The sequence below is a fragment of the Lagenorhynchus albirostris genome, unplaced genomic scaffold (assembly GCF_949774975.1).
Source record: "Lagenorhynchus albirostris unplaced genomic scaffold, mLagAlb1.1 scaffold_74, whole genome shotgun sequence".
NCBI classification, from domain to species: domain Eukaryota; kingdom Metazoa; phylum Chordata; class Mammalia; order Artiodactyla; family Delphinidae; genus Lagenorhynchus; species Lagenorhynchus albirostris.
This window is the reverse complement of record NW_026783531.1, coordinates 885,962-906,670: the sequence shown is the minus strand read 5'-3', so window position 1 is coordinate 906,670 and position 20,709 is coordinate 885,962.

Genomic DNA, 20,709 nt, shown 5'->3' with positions numbered 1-20,709 from the left:
ACTGTGTAGCCTGTAGCTGCTGGTGGGATATCAAATGGTAACAGCCAGTAGTGAGAACAGAAAGGAGGTGCGTTTAAAGGTAAAAATTAAGCTACCATACGATCTGGTAGGCCCGGTACTGGGCCTATACCCTGAGAAGACCAGAATCAAAAAGACACAGGCTGACCTCCTTACGAGGCAGCACTTTTTACCCTAGCCACGACTTTGAACAACCAAAATGTCCATCAACACATGAGTGCATACAAAAGAAGTGGTCCATGTATGCAATGGAATATTACTCTGATAAAAAATATAAATTAAATATAAAAAACAAACATAAGTAAGGAGACATATGCTTTGGGTGTTTATTCATACACATTCCACTGTAATGTACAAACAAGGAACACGACTTCAGAGACGTATTGTTTCCCTAGTAACCAGAGTGGAGAATGTAGAAATGCTGCCGCCCCGTGACCCTTTGCCACCACAGCGGCCTTAAAACCTGTGCTAAAGGTCAATTCATATTCACAAGGACTGCAGGGCTATAAAGGACCCCTGCCAACAAAATGGTTGAAGGAGGTAATGGCCAAGAACATTCAAAATATGGCGCATACTTTAAGAAACCATTTGAATAGGTAAGCTGTACTCTTTACAAAACAATAAAAAAGTCCATAGCAATAAGCTCAATATAAGGAATTATTAGATATAGGCAAATCCAGCCACAGAAAGCTATCAGCTCACACTGGTCAGAATGACCATCAGCCAAAAAATACAAACAATAAATGCTGAAGAGGTTTTGAAGAAATTCATATCCTCAACTTTAAGTGCCTCGTAAACTGGTAAGTGCCACTAATGAAAATAGAACGGAGAAGCCTTTAAAAGGTAACCATTGCGATACCACATGATCGCGAAGACCCACTCCTTGGCCTATAACCTAGGAAGACAGAAATGGAATGACACATTCAGGCAAAACTGCACTGCAGCAGTATAACGATAGCCAAGACATGGAAACCACCAAAACGTCCATCAAGAGACGTATGGACAAAGAAGAACTGGCACTTGTACAGACGGAATATGAGCCACGGGCAAAAAAAATGAAACAATGCCGTCTGCAGCACCATAGATGAGTCTAGTGGTAATCACAACTTGAAGTAACTCAGAAAGTGAAGGACACATATCCTGTGATATCACTTAATGGTGTTACCTAAAAATTGATACCAGTGAAGGTTCTTCACAGAGCAAGGCAATCAAAGATTCGATCAACAAACGTATGGTTAACCAAATGGAAAGGTTTGAGGATTGGATAAATTAGCATATTGCGGGAAACAGCTACGCCAACACATGTGAAATATATAAGCACCAAATACCTAGGGAATACCAAGAGAAGACTACTCAACGTTGTGTCGTAACCCACATGGGAAATGGATCCGAAGATGAACAGATATGTGTATTTGTGTGAAAGAAACACATCTTGCACACCTAGAACAAACAAAACGTTGTAATCGAATTTGCTGTGATAACAGATAAAAATTAAATTAAGAAAAGCCAACAAGAAGTAATGAGACATAAACTAATGGGGGGTTTTCCTGGCATACTCCATTCTAACGTACAAGTTGGAACGTTACACACAGGAAGGCTCTCTTGCCCTTGTAACCAGATTTGGGAATGGAGAAATGCCGCAGCCATGCGACCGTGTCCTGCAAAAGCAGCTTCAAACACAGGGCTAAGGGTCACCTAATATTCACAAGAATTGCAGATCTGTAAATGACACCTGCCCTCAAAACAAATCCTGGCTTCGAATATCGACGGAAAATTCAAAAGAGGGCAACCTTTCAAGAAGACAGTTTCAAGAGTATGTTTAACTCACATTTTCTTTCCTTCTTGGTTTTTTTTGGTTTCACAAAAATGGAAGAAGCTCAACACCAGGGATTAATAAAGACATGCCAACTCAATCTACAAAAACGTTTACCTGACAACAGTCAGAATGATCATCAGCAAAAAAGCTCTAAACAATAAATGCTCAAGGGGTTTTAGAGAACTGTGTACCCTCTAGCTGCTGCTGGGAGGTCAAATAGTAGCAGCCAGTGGTGAGAACTTAAATGAGGTGCGTTTAAGGGTAAAAATTGAGCTACCATATGATCTGGTAGCTCGCTACTGGCTCTATCACCTGACAATACCGGAATCAAAAAGACACAGGCTGACAATCCTACGATGCAGCACTATTTACCCTAGCCAAGACCTGGAAGAACCAAAATTTCCATCAACACATGAATGCACAAAGAACAAGTGGTCCATGTACAAGATGGAGTATTACTCCGATAAAAAATATAACTATAAAAAACAAACATAAGTAAGGAGACATAAGCTTTGGGTGTTTATCCGGGCACATTCCACTCTAATTTACACCCAAGGAACACTACTTCCAGGAAGGTACTCTTTCCCTAGTAACCAGTGTGGGGAACGTAGAAATGCTGCCGCCCTGTGCCCGTTTGCCCCAAGAGCACTTTTGAAACCTGTGCTAAAGGTCACTGCGTATTCACAAGGACTGCAGTGCTCTAAATGACACCTGCCAACAAAATATGTTGAGGGATGTAATGGCCAAAAAAATTCAAAATGTGACACATACTTCAAGAAACCATTTGAATAGGTAAGCTGTACTCACTCTTTAAAAAACAATAAAAAAGTACATGGCTATAAGCTCCATATAAGGAATTATTAGACACATGCAAATCCAGCCACAAAAACGTATCACCTCACACCAGTCAGAATGACCGTGAGCACAAAAAATACAAACAGTAAATGCTGAAGAGGTTGTGAAGAAACGCATACCCTCAACTTTAATTGGCTCATAAACTTGTAAGTGCCGCTAATGAAAATAGAATGGAACAGTCTTTAAAAGGTAAACCTTGAGATACCATATGATCCCACAGTTCCACTCCTTGGCCTATAACCTAGGAAGACAGAAATGGAATGACACATTCAGGCAAAACTGCACTGCAGCAGAGTTACAAGAGCCAAAACCTAGAAACAAACAAAATGTCCATCAGGAGACGAATGGACAAAGAATAACTTGTACATGTACAGGTGGATTATTAGCCATGGGAAAAAAATGAAACAATGCAGTTGGCAGACCCATAGATGACTCTGGAGGTAGTCACACAACTTGAAGTAAGTCAGAAAGCGAAAGACACGTATCCTATGATATCAATCATAGGTGTTACCCCAAAATTGATACCAATGAAGATATTTCCACAGAGAAAGGCAATCACGGGTTTATTAAACAGACTTATGATTAACCAATTGGAAAGTTGCGAAGATCGGATACATTAGGATATTGGAGTTAACGGAGATATGCAAACACACGTGACATATGTAATCACAAAATACCCGCAGAATTTCAAGAGAAGACTACTCAACACTGTGTCATAACCTACATGGCAAATGGATCCCAAGATGAATACATATACGTATCGGTGCCAAAAACACACACATCTGGCTCACGTAGAACACACAAAACATCATCATCAAATCTGCTGTGATAAAAAATAAAAATTAAAATACGAACAAGAATTAATGGGGCACAAAACTATGGGGGTGCTTCCTGGCTCATTCCATCCTAACATACAACCTTGCAACACAGCTTCCAGGAAATCTCTGTTGACTTAGTAACCAGATTTAAGAATGGAGAAATGCCGCAGCCTGGTGACCGTCTCCTGCCAAAGCAGCTTTAAAGACAGGGCTAAGGGTCCCATTATATTCACAAGAATTGCAGGCCTGTAAGCGACACCTGCCCTCAAAAATACCTGGGTTGGAATATCTACCTAAAAATTCAAAGAGGGCAACCTTTCAAGGAGAAAATTTCAAGAGGCCTATTTAACTCATTTTTCCCTATCTTTCTTTTTTTCTTGTTCAGCAAAGAAGGCCATGGAAAAAGCTTAACATCAGGAATTAATGAAGACATGCAAATCCATTCTACAAAAACGTAAACCTGCCAACAGACAGAACGATCATCAGCAAATAATCTCTAAACAGTAAATGCTCAAGGGGTTTTAGAGAACTGTGTAGCCTGTAGCTGCTGGTGGGATATCAAATGGTAACAGCCAGTAGTGAGAACAGAAAGGAGGTGCGTTTAAAGGTAAAAATTAAGCTACCATACGATCTGGTAGGCCCGGTACTGGGCCTATACCCTGAGAAGACCAGAATCAAAAAGACACAGGCTGACCTCCTTACGAGGCAGCACTTTTTACCCTAGCCACGACTTTGAACAACCAAAATGTCCATCAACACATGAGTGCATACAAAAGAAGTGGTCCATGTATGCAATGGAATATTACTCTGATAAAAAATATAAATTAAATATAAAAAACAAACATAAGTAAGGAGACATATGCTTTGGGTGTTTATTCATACACATTCCACTGTAATGTACAAACAAGGAACACGACTTCAGAGACGTATTGTTTCCCTAGTAACCAGAGTGGAGAATGTAGAAATGCTGCCGCCCCGTGACCCTTTGCCACCACAGCGGCCTTAAAACCTGTGCTAAAGGTCAATTCATATTCACAAGGACTGCAGGGCTATAAAGGACCCCTGCCAACAAAATGGTTGAAGGAGGTAATGGCCAAGAACATTCAAAATATGGCGCATACTTTAAGAAACCATTTGAATAGGTAAGCTGTACTCTTTACAAAACAATAAAAAAGTCCATAGCAATAAGCTCAATATAAGGAATTATTAGATATAGGCAAATCCAGCCACAGAAAGCTATCAGCTCACACTGGTCAGAATGACCATCAGCCAAAAAATACAAACAATAAATGCTGAAGAGGTTTTGAAGAAATTCATATCCTCAACTTTAAGTGCCTCGTAAACTGGTAAGTGCCACTAATGAAAATAGAACGGAGAAGCCTTTAAAAGGTAACCATTGCGATACCACATGATCGCGAAGACCCACTCCTTGGCCTATAACCTAGGAAGACAGAAATGGAATGACACATTCAGGCAAAACTGCACTGCAGCAGTATAACGATAGCCAAGACATGGAAACCACCAAAACGTCCATCAAGAGACGTATGGACAAAGAAGAACTGGCACTTGTACAGACGGAATATGAGCCACGGGCAAAAAAAATGAAACAATGCCGTCTGCAGCACCATAGATGAGTCTAGTGGTAATCACAACTTGAAGTAACTCAGAAAGTGAAGGACACATATCCTGTGATATCACTTAATGGTGTTACCTAAAAATTGATACCAGTGAAGGTTCTTCACAGAGCAAGGCAATCAAAGATTCGATCAACAAACGTATGGTTAACCAAATGGAAAGGTTTGAGGATTGGATAAATTAGCATATTGCGGGAAACAGCTACGCCAACACATGTGAAATATATAAGCACCAAATACCTAGGGAATACCAAGAGAAGACTACTCAACGTTGTGTCGTAACCCACATGGGAAATGGATCCGAAGATGAACAGATATGTGTATTTGTGTGAAAGAAACACATCTTGCACACCTAGAACAAACAAAACGTTGTAATCGAATTTGCTGTGATAACAGATAAAAATTAAATTAAGAAAAGCCAACAAGAAGTAATGAGACATAAACTAATGGGGGGTTTTCCTGGCATACTCCATTCTAACGTACAAGTTGGAACGTTACACACAGGAAGGCTCTCTTGCCCTTGTAACCAGATTTGGGAATGGAGAAATGCCGCAGCCATGCGACCGTGTCCTGCAAAAGCAGCTTCAAACACAGGGCTAAGGGTCACCTAATATTCACAAGAATTGCAGATCTGTAAATGACACCTGCCCTCAAAACAAATCCTGGCTTCGAATATCGACGGAAAATTCAAAAGAGGGCAACCTTTCAAGAAGACAGTTTCAAGAGTATGTTTAACTCACATTTTCTTTCCTTCTTGGTTTTTTTTGGTTTCACAAAAATGGAAGAAGCTCAACACCAGGGATTAATAAAGACATGCCAACTCAATCTACAAAAACGTTTACCTGACAACAGTCAGAATGATCATCAGCAAAAAAGCTCTAAACAATAAATGCTCAAGGGGTTTTAGAGAACTGTGTACCCTCTAGCTGCTGCTGGGAGGTCAAATAGTAGCAGCCAGTGGTGAGAACTTAAATGAGGTGCGTTTAAGGGTAAAAATTGAGCTACCATATGATCTGGTAGCTCGCTACTGGCTCTATCACCTGACAATACCGGAATCAAAAAGACACAGGCTGACAATCCTACGATGCAGCACTATTTACCCTAGCCAAGACCTGGAAGAACCAAAATTTCCATCAACACATGAATGCACAAAGAACAAGTGGTCCATGTACAAGATGGAGTATTACTCCGATAAAAAATATAACTATAAAAAACAAACATAAGTAAGGAGACATAAGCTTTGGGTGTTTATCCGGGCACATTCCACTCTAATTTACACCCAAGGAACACTACTTCCAGGAAGGTACTCTTTCCCTAGTAACCAGTGTGGGGAACGTAGAAATGCTGCCGCCCTGTGCCCGTTTGCCCCAAGAGCACTTTTGAAACCTGTGCTAAAGGTCACTGCGTATTCACAAGGACTGCAGTGCTCTAAATGACACCTGCCAACAAAATATGTTGAGGGATGTAATGGCCAAAAAAATTCAAAATGTGACACATACTTCAAGAAACCATTTGAATAGGTAAGCTGTACTCACTCTTTAAAAAACAATAAAAAAGTACATGGCTATAAGCTCCATATAAGGAATTATTAGACACATGCAAATCCAGCCACAAAAACGTATCACCTCACACCAGTCAGAATGACCGTGAGCACAAAAAATACAAACAGTAAATGCTGAAGAGGTTGTGAAGAAACGCATACCCTCAACTTTAATTGGCTCATAAACTTGTAAGTGCCGCTAATGAAAATAGAATGGAACAGTCTTTAAAAGGTAAACCTTGAGATACCATATGATCCCACAGTTCCACTCCTTGGCCTATAACCTAGGAAGACAGAAATGGAATGACACATTCAGGCAAAACTGCACTGCAGCAGAGTTACAAGAGCCAAAACCTAGAAACAAACAAAATGTCCATCAGGAGACGAATGGACAAAGAATAACTTGTACATGTACAGGTGGATTATTAGCCATGGGAAAAAAATGAAACAATGCAGTTGGCAGACCCATAGATGACTCTGGAGGTAGTCACACAACTTGAAGTAAGTCAGAAAGCGAAAGACACGTATCCTATGATATCAATCATAGGTGTTACCCCAAAATTGATACCAATGAAGATATTTCCACAGAGAAAGGCAATCACGGGTTTATTAAACAGACTTATGATTAACCAATTGGAAAGTTGCGAAGATCGGATACATTAGGATATTGGAGTTAACGGAGATATGCAAACACACGTGACATATGTAATCACAAAATACCCGCAGAATTTCAAGAGAAGACTACTCAACACTGTGTCATAACCTACATGGCAAATGGATCCCAAGATGAATACATATACGTATCGGTGCCAAAAACACACACATCTGGCTCACGTAGAACACACAAAACATCATCATCAAATCTGCTGTGATAAAAAATAAAAATTAAAATACGAACAAGAATTAATGGGGCACAAAACTATGGGGGTGCTTCCTGGCTCATTCCATCCTAACATACAACCTTGCAACACAGCTTCCAGGAAATCTCTGTTGACTTAGTAACCAGATTTAAGAATGGAGAAATGCCGCAGCCTGGTGACCGTCTCCTGCCAAAGCAGCTTTAAAGACAGGGCTAAGGGTCCCATTATATTCACAAGAATTGCAGGCCTGTAAGCGACACCTGCCCTCAAAAATACCTGGGTTGGAATATCTACCTAAAAATTCAAAGAGGGCAACCTTTCAAGGAGAAAATTTCAAGAGGCCTATTTAACTCATTTTTCCCTATCTTTCTTTTTTTCTTGTTCAGCAAAGAAGGCCATGGAAAAAGCTTAACATCAGGAATTAATGAAGACATGCAAATCCATTCTACAAAAACGTAAACCTGCCAACAGACAGAACGATCATCAGCAAATAATCTCTAAACAGTAAATGCTCAAGGGGTTTTAGAGAACTGTGTAGCCTGTAGCTGCTGGTGGGATATCAAATGGTAACAGCCAGTAGTGAGAACAGAAAGGAGGTGCGTTTAAAGGTAAAAATTAAGCTACCATACGATCTGGTAGGCCCGGTACTGGGCCTATACCCTGAGAAGACCAGAATCAAAAAGACACAGGCTGACCTCCTTACGAGGCAGCACTTTTTACCCTAGCCACGACTTTGAACAACCAAAATGTCCATCAACACATGAGTGCATACAAAAGAAGTGGTCCATGTATGCAATGGAATATTACTCTGATAAAAAATATAAATTAAATATAAAAAACAAACATAAGTAAGGAGACATATGCTTTGGGTGTTTATTCATACACATTCCACTGTAATGTACAAACAAGGAACACGACTTCAGAGACGTATTGTTTCCCTAGTAACCAGAGTGGGGAATGTAGAAATGCTGCCGCCCCGTGACCCTTTGCCGCCACAGCGGCCTTAAAACCTGTGCTAAAGGTCAATTCATATTCACAAGGACTGCAGGGCTATAAAGGACCCCTGCCAACAAAATGGTTGAAGGAGGTAATGGCCAAGAACATTCAAAATATGGCGCATACTTTAAGAAACCATTTGAATAGGTAAGCTGTACTCTTTACAAAACAATAAAAAAGTCCATAGCAATAAGCTCAATATAAGGAATTATTAGATATAGGCAAATCCAGCCACAGAAAGCTATCAGCTCACACTGGTCAGAATGACCATCAGCCAAAAAATACAAACAATAAATGCTGAAGAGGTTTTGAAGAAATTCATATCCTCAACTTTAAGTGCCTCGTAAACTGGTAAGTGCCACTAATGAAAATAGAACGGAGAAGCCTTTAAAAGGTAACCATTGCGATACCACATGATCGCGAAGACCCACTCCTTGGCCTATAACCTAGGAAGACAGAAATGGAATGACACATTCAGGCAAAACTGCACTGCAGCAGTATAACGATAGCCAAGACATGGAAACCACCAAAACGTCCATCAAGAGACGTATGGACAAAGAAGAACTGGCACTTGTACAGACGGAATATGAGCCACGGGCAAAAAAAATGAAACAATGCCGTCTGCAGCACCATAGATGAGTCTAGTGGTAATCACAACTTGAAGTAACTCAGAAAGTGAAGGACACATATCCTGTGATATCACTTAATGGTGTTACCTAAAAATTGATACCAGTGAAGGTTTTTCACAGAGCAAGGCAATCAAAGATTCGATCAACAAACGTATGGTTAACCAAATGGAAAGGTTTGAGGATTGGATAAATTAGCATATTGCGGGAAACAGCTACGCCAACACATGTGAAATATATAAGCACCAAATACCTAGGGAATACCAAGAGAAGACTACTCAACGTTGTGTCGTAACCCACATGGGAAATGGATCCGAAGATGAACAGATATGTGTATTTGTGTGAAAGAAACACATCTTGCACACCTAGAACAAACAAAACGTTGTAATCGAATTTGCTGTGATAACAGATAAAAATTAAATTAAGAAAAGCCAACAAGAAGTAATGAGACATAAACTAATGGGGGGTTTTCCTGGCATACTCCATTCTAACGTACAAGTTGGAACGTTACACACAGGAAGGCTCTCTTGCCCTTGTAACCAGATTTGGGAATGGAGAAATGCCGCAGCCATGCGACCGTGTCCTGCAAAAGCAGCTTCAAACACAGGGCTAAGGGTCACCTAATATTCACAAGAATTGCAGATCTGTAAATGACACCTGCCCTCAAAACAAATCCTGGCTTCGAATATCGACGGAAAATTCAAAAGAGGGCAACCTTTCAAGAAGACAGTTTCAAGAGTATGTTTAACTCACATTTTCTTTCCTTCTTGGTTTTTTTTGGTTTCACAAAAATGGAAGAAGCTCAACACCAGGGATTAATAAAGACATGCCAACTCAATCTACAAAAACGTTTACCTGACAACAGTCAGAATGATCATCAGCAAAAAAGCTCTAAACAATAAATGCTCAAGGGGTTTTAGAGAACTGTGTACCCTCTAGCTGCTGCTGGGAGGTCAAATAGTAGCAGCCAGTGGTGAGAACTTAAAGGAGGTGCGTTTAAGGGTAAAAATTGAGCTACCATATGATCTGGTAGCTCGCTACTGGCTCTATCACCTGACAATACCGGAATCAAAAAGACACAGGCTGACAATCCTACGATGCAGCACTATTTACCCTAGCCAAGACCTGGAAGAACCAAAATTTCCATCAACACATGAATGCACAAAGAACAAGTGGTCCATGTACAAGATGGAGTATTACTCCGATAAAAAATATAACTATAAAAAACAAACATAAGTAAGGAGACATAAGCTTTGGGTGTTTATCCGGGCACATTCCACTCTAATTTACACCCAAGGAACACTACTTCCAGGAAGGTACTCTTTCCCTAGTAACCAGTGTGGGGAACGTAGAAATGCTGCCGCCCTGTGCCCGTTTGCCCCAAGAGCACTTTTGAAACCTGTGCTAAAGGTCACTGCGTATTCACAAGGACTGCAGTGCTCTAAATGACACCTGCCAACAAAATATGTTGAGGGATGTAATGGCCAAAAAAATTCAAAATGTGACACATACTTCAAGAAACCATTTGAATAGGTAAGCTGTACTCACTCTTTAAAAAACAATAAAAAAGTACATGGCTATAAGCTCCATATAAGGAATTATTAGACACATGCAAATCCAGCCACAAAAACGTATCACCTCACACCAGTCAGAATGACCGTGAGCACAAAAAATACAAACAGTAAATGCTGAAGAGGTTGTGAAGAAACGCATACCCTCAACTTTAATTGGCTCATAAACTTGTAAGTGCCGCTAATGAAAATAGAATGGAACAGTCTTTAAAAGGTAAACCTTGAGATACCATATGATCCCACAGTTCCACTCCTTGGCCTATAACCTAGGAAGACAGAAATGGAATGACACATTCAGGCAAAACTGCACTGCAGCAGAGTTACAAGAGCCAAAACCTAGAAACAAACAAAATGTCCATCAGGAGACGAATGGACAAAGAATAACTTGTACATGTACAGGTGGATTATTAGCCATGGGAAAAAAATGAAACAATGCAGTTGGCAGACCCATAGATGACTCTGGAGGTAGTCACACAACTTGAAGTAAGTCAGAAAGCGAAAGACACGTATCCTATGATATCAATCATAGGTGTTACCCAAAAATTGATACCAATGAAGATATTTCCACAGAGAAAGGCAATCACGGGTTTATTAAACAGACTTATGATTAACCAATTGGAAAGTTGCGAAGATCGGATACATTAGGATATTGGAGTTAACGGAGATATGCAAACACACGTGACATATGTAATCACAAAATACCCGCAGAATTTCAAGAGAAGACTACTCAACACTGTGTCATAACCTACATGGCAAATGGATCCCAAGATGAATACATATACGTATCGGTGCCAAAAACACACACATCTGGCTCACGTAGAACACACAAAACATCATCATCAAATCTGCTGTGATAAAAAATAAAAATTAAAAAAAGAACAAGAATTAATGGGGCACAAAACTATGGGGGTGCTTCCTGGCTCATTCCATCCTAACATACAACCTTGCAACACAGCTTCCAGGAAATCTCTGTTGACTTAGTAACCAGATTTAAGAATGGAGAAATGCCGCAGCCTGGTGACCGTCTCCTGCCAAAGCAGCTTTAAAGACAGGGCTAAGGGTCCCATTATATTCACAAGAATTGCAGGCCTATAAGCGACACCTGCCCTCAAAAATACCTGGGTTGGAATATCTACCTAAAAATTCAAAGAGGGCAACCTTTCAAGGAGAAAATTTCAAGAGGCCTATTTAACTCATTTTTCCCTATCTTTCTTTTTTTCTTGTTCAGCAAAGAAGGCCATGGAAAAAGCTTAACATCAGGAATTAATGAAGACATGCAAATCCATTCTACAAAAACGTAAACCTGCCAACAGACAGAACGATCATCAGCAAATAATCTCTAAACAGTAAATGCTCAAGGGGTTTTAGAGAACTGTGTAGCCTGTAGCTGCTGGTGGGATATCAAATGGTAACAGCCAGTAGTGAGAACAGAAAGGAGGTGCGTTTAAAGGTAAAAATTAAGCTACCATACGATCTGGTAGGCCCGGTACTGGGCCTATACCCTGAGAAGACCAGAATCAAAAAGACACAGGCTGACCTCCTTACGAGGCAGCACTTTTTACCCTAGCCACGACTTTGAACAACCAAAATGTCCATCAACACATGAGTGCATACAAAAGAAGTGGTCCATGTATGCAATGGAATATTACTCTGATAAAAAATATAAATTAAATATAAAAAACAAACATAAGTAAGGAGACATATGCTTTGGGTGTTTATTCATACACATTCCACTGTAATGTACAAACAAGGAACACGACTTCAGAGACGTATTGTTTCCCTAGTAACCAGAGTGGGGAATGTAGAAATGCTGCCGCCCCGTGACCCTTTGCCGCCACAGCGGCCTTAAAACCTGTGCTAAAGGTCAATTCATATTCACAAGGACTGCAGGGCTATAAAGGACCCCTGCCAACAAAATGGTTGAAGGAGGTAATGGCCAAGAACATTCAAAATATGGCGCATACTTTAAGAAACCATTTGAATAGGTAAGCTGTACTCTTTACAAAACAATAAAAAAGTCCATAGCAATAAGCTCAATATAAGGAATTATTAGATATAGGCAAATCCAGCCACAGAAAGCTATCAGCTCACACTGGTCAGAATGACCATCAGCCAAAAAATACAAACAATAAATGCTGAAGAGGTTTTGAAGAAATTCATATCCTCAACTTTAAGTGCCTCGTAAACTGGTAAGTGCCACTAATGAAAATAGAACGGAGAAGCCTTTAAAAGGTAACCATTGCGATACCACATGATCGCGAAGACCCACTCCTTGGCCTATAACCTAGGAAGACAGAAATGGAATGACACATTCAGGCAAAACTGCACTGCAGCAGTATAACGATAGCCAAGACATGGAAACCACCAAAACGTCCATCAAGAGACGTATGGACAAAGAAGAACTGGCACTTGTACAGACGGAATATGAGCCACGGGCAAAAAAAATGAAACAATGCCGTCTGCAGCACCATAGATGAGTCTAGTGGTAATCACAACTTGAAGTAACTCAGAAAGTGAAGGACACATATCCTGTGATATCACTTAATGGTGTTACCTAAAAATTGATACCAGTGAAGGTTTTTCACAGAGCAAGGCAATCAAAGATTCGATCAACAAACGTATGGTTAACCAAATGGAAAGGTTTGAGGATTGGATAAATTAGCATATTGCGGGAAACAGCTACGCCAACACATGTGAAATATATAAGCACCAAATACCTAGGGAATACCAAGAGAAGACTACTCAACGTTGTGTCGTAACCCACATGGGAAATGGATCCGAAGATGAACAGATATGTGTATTTGTGTGAAAGAAACACATCTTGCACACCTAGAACAAACAAAACGTTGTAATCGAATTTGCTGTGATAACAGATAAAAATTAAATTAAGAAAAGCCAACAAGAAGTAATGAGACATAAACTAATGGGGGGTTTTCCTGGCATACTCCATTCTAACGTACAAGTTGGAACGTTACACACAGGAAGGCTCTCTTGCCCTTGTAACCAGATTTGGGAATGGAGAAATGCCGCAGCCATGCGACCGTGTCCTGCAAAAGCAGCTTCAAACACAGGGCTAAGGGTCACCTAATATTCACAAGAATTGCAGATCTGTAAATGACACCTGCCCTCAAAACAAATCCTGGCTTCGAATATCGACGGAAAATTCAAAAGAGGGCAACCTTTCAAGAAGACAGTTTCAAGAGTATGTTTAACTCACATTTTCTTTCCTTCTTGGTTTTTTTTGGTTTCACAAAAATGGAAGAAGCTCAACACCAGGGATTAATAAAGACATGCCAACTCAATCTACAAAAACGTTTACCTGACAACAGTCAGAATGATCATCAGCAAAAAAGCTCTAAACAATAAATGCTCAAGGGGTTTTAGAGAACTGTGTACCCTCTAGCTGCTGCTGGGAGGTCAAATAGTAGCAGCCAGTGGTGAGAACTTAAAGGAGGTGCGTTTAAGGGTAAAAATTGAGCTACCATATGATCTGGTAGCTCGCTACTGGCTCTATCACCTGACAATACCAGAATCAAAAAGACACAGGCTGACAATCCTACGATGCAGCACTATTTACCCTAGCCAAGACCTGGAAGAACCAAAATTTCCATCAACACATGAATGCACAAAGAACAAGTGGTCCATGTACAAGATGGAGTATTACTCCGATAAAAAATATAACTATAAAAAACAAACATAAGTAAGGAGACATAAGCTTTGGGTGTTTATCCGGGCACATTCCACTCTAATTTACACCCAAGGAACACTACTTCCAGGAAGGTACTCTTTCCCTAGTAACCAGTGTGGGGAACGTAGAAATGCTGCCGCCCTGTGCCCGTTTGCCCCAAGAGCACTTTTGAAACCTGTGCTAAAGGTCACTGCGTATTCACAAGGACTGCAGTGCTCTAAATGACACCTGCCAACAAAATATGTTGAGGGATGTAATGGCCCAAAAAATTCAAAATGTGACACATACTTCAAGAAACCATTTGAATAGGTAAGCTGTACTCACTCTTTAAAAAACAATAAAAAAGTACATGGCTATAAGCTCCATATAAGGAATTATTAGACACATGCAAATCCAGCCACAAAAACGTATCACCTCACACCAGTCAGAATGACCGTGAGCACAAAAAATACAAACAGTAAATGCTGAAGAGGTTGTGAAGAAACGCATACCCTCAACTTTAATTGGCTCATAAACTTGTAAGTGCCGCTAATGAAAATAGAATGGAACAGTCTTTAAAAGGTAAACCTTGAGATACCATATGATCCCACAGTTCCACTCCTTGGCCTATAACCTAGGAAGACAGAAATGGAATGACACATTCAGGCAAAACTGCACTGCAGCAGAGTTACAAGAGCCAAAACCTAGAAACAAACAAAATGTCCATCAGGAGACGAATGGACAAAGAATAACTTGTACATGTACAGGTGGATTATTAGCCATGGGAAAAAAATGAAACAATGCAGTTGGCAGACCCATAGATGACTCTGGAGGTAGTCACACAACTTGAAGTAAGTCAGAAAGCGAAAGACACGTATCCTATGATATCAATCATAGGTGTTACCCCAAAATTGATACCAATGAAGATATTTCCACAGAGAAATGCAATCACGGGTTTATTAAACAGACTTATGATTAACCAATTGGAAAGTTGCGAAGATCGGATACATTAGGATATTGGAGTTAACGGAGATATGCAAACACACGTGACATATGTAATCACAAAATACCCGCAGAATTTCAAGAGAAGACTACTCAACACTGTGTCATAACCTACATGGCAAATGGATCCCAAGATGAATACATATACGTATCGGTGCCAAAAACACACACATCTGCTCACGTAGAACACACAAAACATCATCATCAAATCTGCTGTGATAAAAAATAAAAATTAAAATACGAACAAGAATTAATGGGGCACAAAACTATGGGGGTGCTTCCTGGCTCATTCCATCCTAACATACAACCTTGCAACACAGCTTCCAGGAAATCTCTGTTGACTTAGTAACCAGATTTAAGAATGGAGAAATGCCGCAGCCTGGTGACCGTCTCCTGCCAAAGCAGCTTTAAAGACAGGGCTAAGGGTCCCATTATATTCACAAGAATTGCAGGCCTATAAGCGACACCTGCCCTCAAAAATACCTGGGTTGGAATATCTACCTAAAAATTCAAAGAGGGCAACCTTTCAAGGAGAAAATTTCAAGAGGCCTATTTAACTCATTTTTCCCTATCTTTCTTTTTTTCTTGTTCAGCAAAGAAGGCCATGGAAAAAGCTTAACCTCAGGAATTAATGAAGACATGCAAATCCATTCTACAAAAACGTAAACCTGCCAACAGACAGAACGATCATCAGCAAATAATCTCTAAACAGTAAATGCTCAAGGGGTTTTAGAGAACTGTGTAGCCTGTAGCTGCTGGTGGGATATCAAATGGTAACAGCCAGTAGTGAGAACAGAAAGGAGGTGCGTTTAAAGGTAAAAATTAAGCTACCATACGATCTGGTAGGCCCGGTACTGGGCCTATACCCTGAGAAGACCAGAATCAAAAAGACACAGGCTGACCTCCTTACGAGGCAGCACTTTTTACCCTAGCCACGACTTTGAACAACCAAAATGTCCATCAACACATGAGTGCATACAAAAGAAGTGGTCCATGTATGCAATGGAATATTACTCTGATAAAAAATATAAATTAAATATAAAAAACAAACATAAGTAAGGAGACATATGCTTTGGGTGTTTATTCATACACATTCCACTGTAATGTACAAACAAGGAACACGACTTCAGAGACGTATTGTTTCCCTAGTAACCAGAGTGGGGAATGTAGAAATGCTGCCGCCCCGTGACCCTTTGCCGCCACAGCGGCCTTAAAACCTGTGCTAAAGGTCAATTCATATTCACAAGGACTGCAGGGCTATAAAGGACCCCTGCCAACAAAATGGTTGAAGGAGGTAATGGCCAAGAACATTCAAAATATGGCGCATACTTTAAGAAACCATTTGAATAGGTAAGCTGTACTCTTTACAAAACAATAAAAAAGTCCATAGCAATAAGCTCAATATAAGGAATTATTAGATATAGGCAAATCCAGCCACAGAAAGCTATCAGCTCACACTGGTCAGAATGACCATCAGCCAAAAAATACAAACAATAAATGCTGAAGAGGTTTTGAAGAAATTCATATCCTCAACTTTAAGTGCCTCGTAAACTGGTAAGTGCCACTAATGAAAATAGAACGGAGAAGCCTTTAAAAGGTAACCATTGCGATACCACATGATCGCGAAGACCCACTCCTTGGCCTATAACCTAGGAAGACAGAAATGGAATGACACATTCAGGCAAAACTGCACTGCAGCAGTATAACGATAGCCAAGACATGGAAACCACCAAAACGTCCATCAAGAGACGTATGGACAAAGAAGAACTGGCACTTGTACAGACGGAATATGAGCCACGGGCAAAAAAAATGAAACAATGCCGTCTGCAGCACCATAGATGAGTCTAGTGGTAATCACAACTTGAAGTAACTCAGAAAGTGAAGGACACATATCCTGTGATATCACTTAATGGTGTTACCTAAAAATTGATACCAGTGAAGGTTTTTCACAGAGCAAGGCAATCAAAGATTCGATCAACAAACGTATGGTTAACCAAATGGAAAGGTTTGAGGATTGGATAAATTAGCATATTGCGGGAAACAGCTACGCCAACACATGTGAAATATATAAGCACCAAATACCTAGGGAATACCAAGAGAAGACTACTCAACGTTGTGTCGTAACCCACATGGGAAATGGATCCGAAGATGAACAGATATGTGTATTTGTGTGAAAGAAACACATCTTGCACACCTAGAACAAACAAAACGTTGTAATCGAATTTGCTGTGATAACAGATAAAAATTAAATTAAGAAAAGCCAACAAGAAGTAATGAGACATAAACTAATGGGGGGTTTTCCTGGCATACTCCATTCTAACGTACAAGTTGGAACGTTACACACAGGAAGGCTCTCTTGCCCTTGTAACCAGATTTGGGAATGGAGAAATGCCGCAGCCATGCGACCGTGTCCTGCAAAAGCAGCTTCAAACACAGGGCTAAGGGTCACCTAATATTCACAAGAATTGCAGATCTGTAAATGACACCTGCCCTCAAAACAAATCCTGGCTTCGAATATCGACGGAAAATTCAAAAGAGGGCAACCTTTCAAGAAGACAGTTTCAAGAGTATGTTTAACTCACATTTTCTTTCCTTCTTGGTTTTTTTTGGTTTCACAAAAATGGAAGAAGCTCAACACCAGGGATTAATAAAGACATGCCAACTCAATCTACAAAAACGTTTACCTGACAACAGTCAGAATGATCATCAGCAAAAAAGCTCTAAACAATAAATGCTCAAGGGGTTTTAGAGAACTGTGTACCCTCTAGCTGCTGCTGGGAGGTCAAATAGTAGCAGCCAGTGGTGAGAACTTAAAGGAGGTGCGTTTAAGGGTAAAAATTGAGCTACCATATGATCTGGTAGCTCGCTACTGGCTCTATCACCTGACAATACCAGAATCAAAAAGACACAGGCTGACAATCCTACGATGCAGCACTATTTACCCTAGCCAAGACCTGGAAGAACCAAAATTTCCATCAACACATGAATGCACAAAGAACAAGTGGTCCATGTACAAGATGGAGTATTACTCCGATAAAAAATATAACTATAAAAAACAAACATAAGTAAGGAGACATAAGCTTTGGGTGTTTATCCGGGCACATTCCACTCTAATTTACACCCAAGGAACACTACTTCCAGGAAGGTACTCTTTCCCTAGTAACCAGTGTGGGGAACGTAGAAATGCTGCCGCCCTGTGCCCGTTTGCCCCAAGAGCACTTTTGAAACCTGTGCTAAAGGTCGCTGCGTATTCACAAGGACTGCAGTGCTCTAAATGACACCTGCCAACAAAATATGTTGAGGGATGTAATGGCCCAAAAAATTCAAAATGTGACACATACTTCAAGAAACCATTTGAATAGGTAAGCTGTACTCACTCTTTAAAAAACAATAAAAAAGTACATGGCTATAAGCTCCATATAAGGAATTATTAGACACATGCAAATCCAGCCACAAAAACGTATCACCTCACACCAGTCAGAATGACCGTGAGCACAAAAAATACAAACAGTAAATGCTGAAGAGGTTGTGAAGAAACGCATACCCTCAACTTTAATTGGCTCATAAACTTGTAAGTGCCGCTAATGAAAATAGAATGGAACAGTCTTTAAAAGGTAAACCTTGAGATACCATATGATCCCACAGTTCCACTCCTTGGCCTATAACCTAGGAAGACAGAAATGGAATGACACATTCAGGCAAAACTGCACTGCAGCAGAGTTACAAGAGCCAAAACCTAGAAACAAACAAAATGTCCATCAGGAGACGAATGGACAAAGAATAACTTGTACATGTACAGGTGGATTATTAGCCATGGGAAAAAAATGAAACAATGCAGTTGGCAGACCCATAGATGACTCTGGAGGTAGTCACACAACTTGAAGTAAGTCAGAAAGCGAAAGACACGTATCCTATGATATCAATCATAGGTGTTACCCCAAAATTGATACCAATGAAGATATTTCCACAGAGAAAGGCAATCACGGGTTTATTAAACAGACTTATGATTAACCAATTGGAAAGTTGCGAAGATCGGATACATTAGGATATTGGAGTTAACGGAGATATGCAAACACACGTGACATATGTAATCACAAAATACCCGCAGAATTTCAAGAGAAGACTACTCAACACTGTGTCATAACCTACATGGCAAATGGATCCCAAGATGAATACATATACGTATCGGTGCCAAAAACACACACATCTGGCTCACGTAGAACACACAAAACATCATCATCAAATCTGCTGTGATAAAAAATAAAAATTAAAAAAAGAACAAGAATTAATGGGGCACAAAACTATGGGGGTGCTTCCTGGCTCATTCCATCCTAACATACAACCTTGCAACACAGCTTCCAGGAAATCTCTGTTGACTTAGTAACCAGATTTAAGAATGGAGAAATGCCGCAGCCTGGTGACCGTCTCCTGCCAAAGCAGTTTTAAAGACAGGGCTAAGGGTCCCATTATATTCACAAGAATTGCAGGCCTGTAAACGACACCTGCCCTCAAAAATACCTGGGTTGGAATATCTACCTAAATATTCAAAGAGGGCAACCTTTCAAGGAGAAAATTTCAAGAGGCCTATTTAACTCATTTTTTCCCTATCTTTCTTTTTTTCTTGTTCAGCAAAGAAGGCCATGGAAAAAGCTTAACCTCAGGAATTAATGAAGATATGCAAATCCAGTCTACAAAAACGTAAACCTGCCAACAGACAGAATGGTCGTCAGCAAATAATCTCTAAACAGTAAATGCTCAAGGGGTTTTAGAGAACTGTGTAGCCTGTAGCTGCTGGTGGGATATCAAATGGTAACAGCCAGTAGTGAGAACAGAAAGGAGGTGCGTTTAAAGGTAAAAATTAAGCTACCATACGATCTGGTAGGCCCGGTACTGGGCCTATACCCTGAGAAGACCAGAATCAAAAAGACACAGGCTGACATACTTACGAGGCAGCACTTTTTACCCTAGCCACGACTTTGAACAACCAAAATCCATCAACACATGAGTGCATACAAAAGAAGTGGTCCATGTATGTAATGGAATATTACTCTGATAAAAAATATAAATTAAATATAAAAAACAAACATAAGTAAGGAGACATATGCTTTGGGTGTTTAATCATACACATTCCACTGTAATGTACAAACAAGGAACACTACTTCAGAGATGTACTCTTTCCCTAGTAACCAGAGTGGGGAATGTAGAAATGCTGCCGCCCCGTGGCCCTTTGCCGCCACAGCGGCTTTAAAACCTGTGCTAAAAGTCCATTCATATTCACAAGGACTGCAGGGCTATAAATGACACCT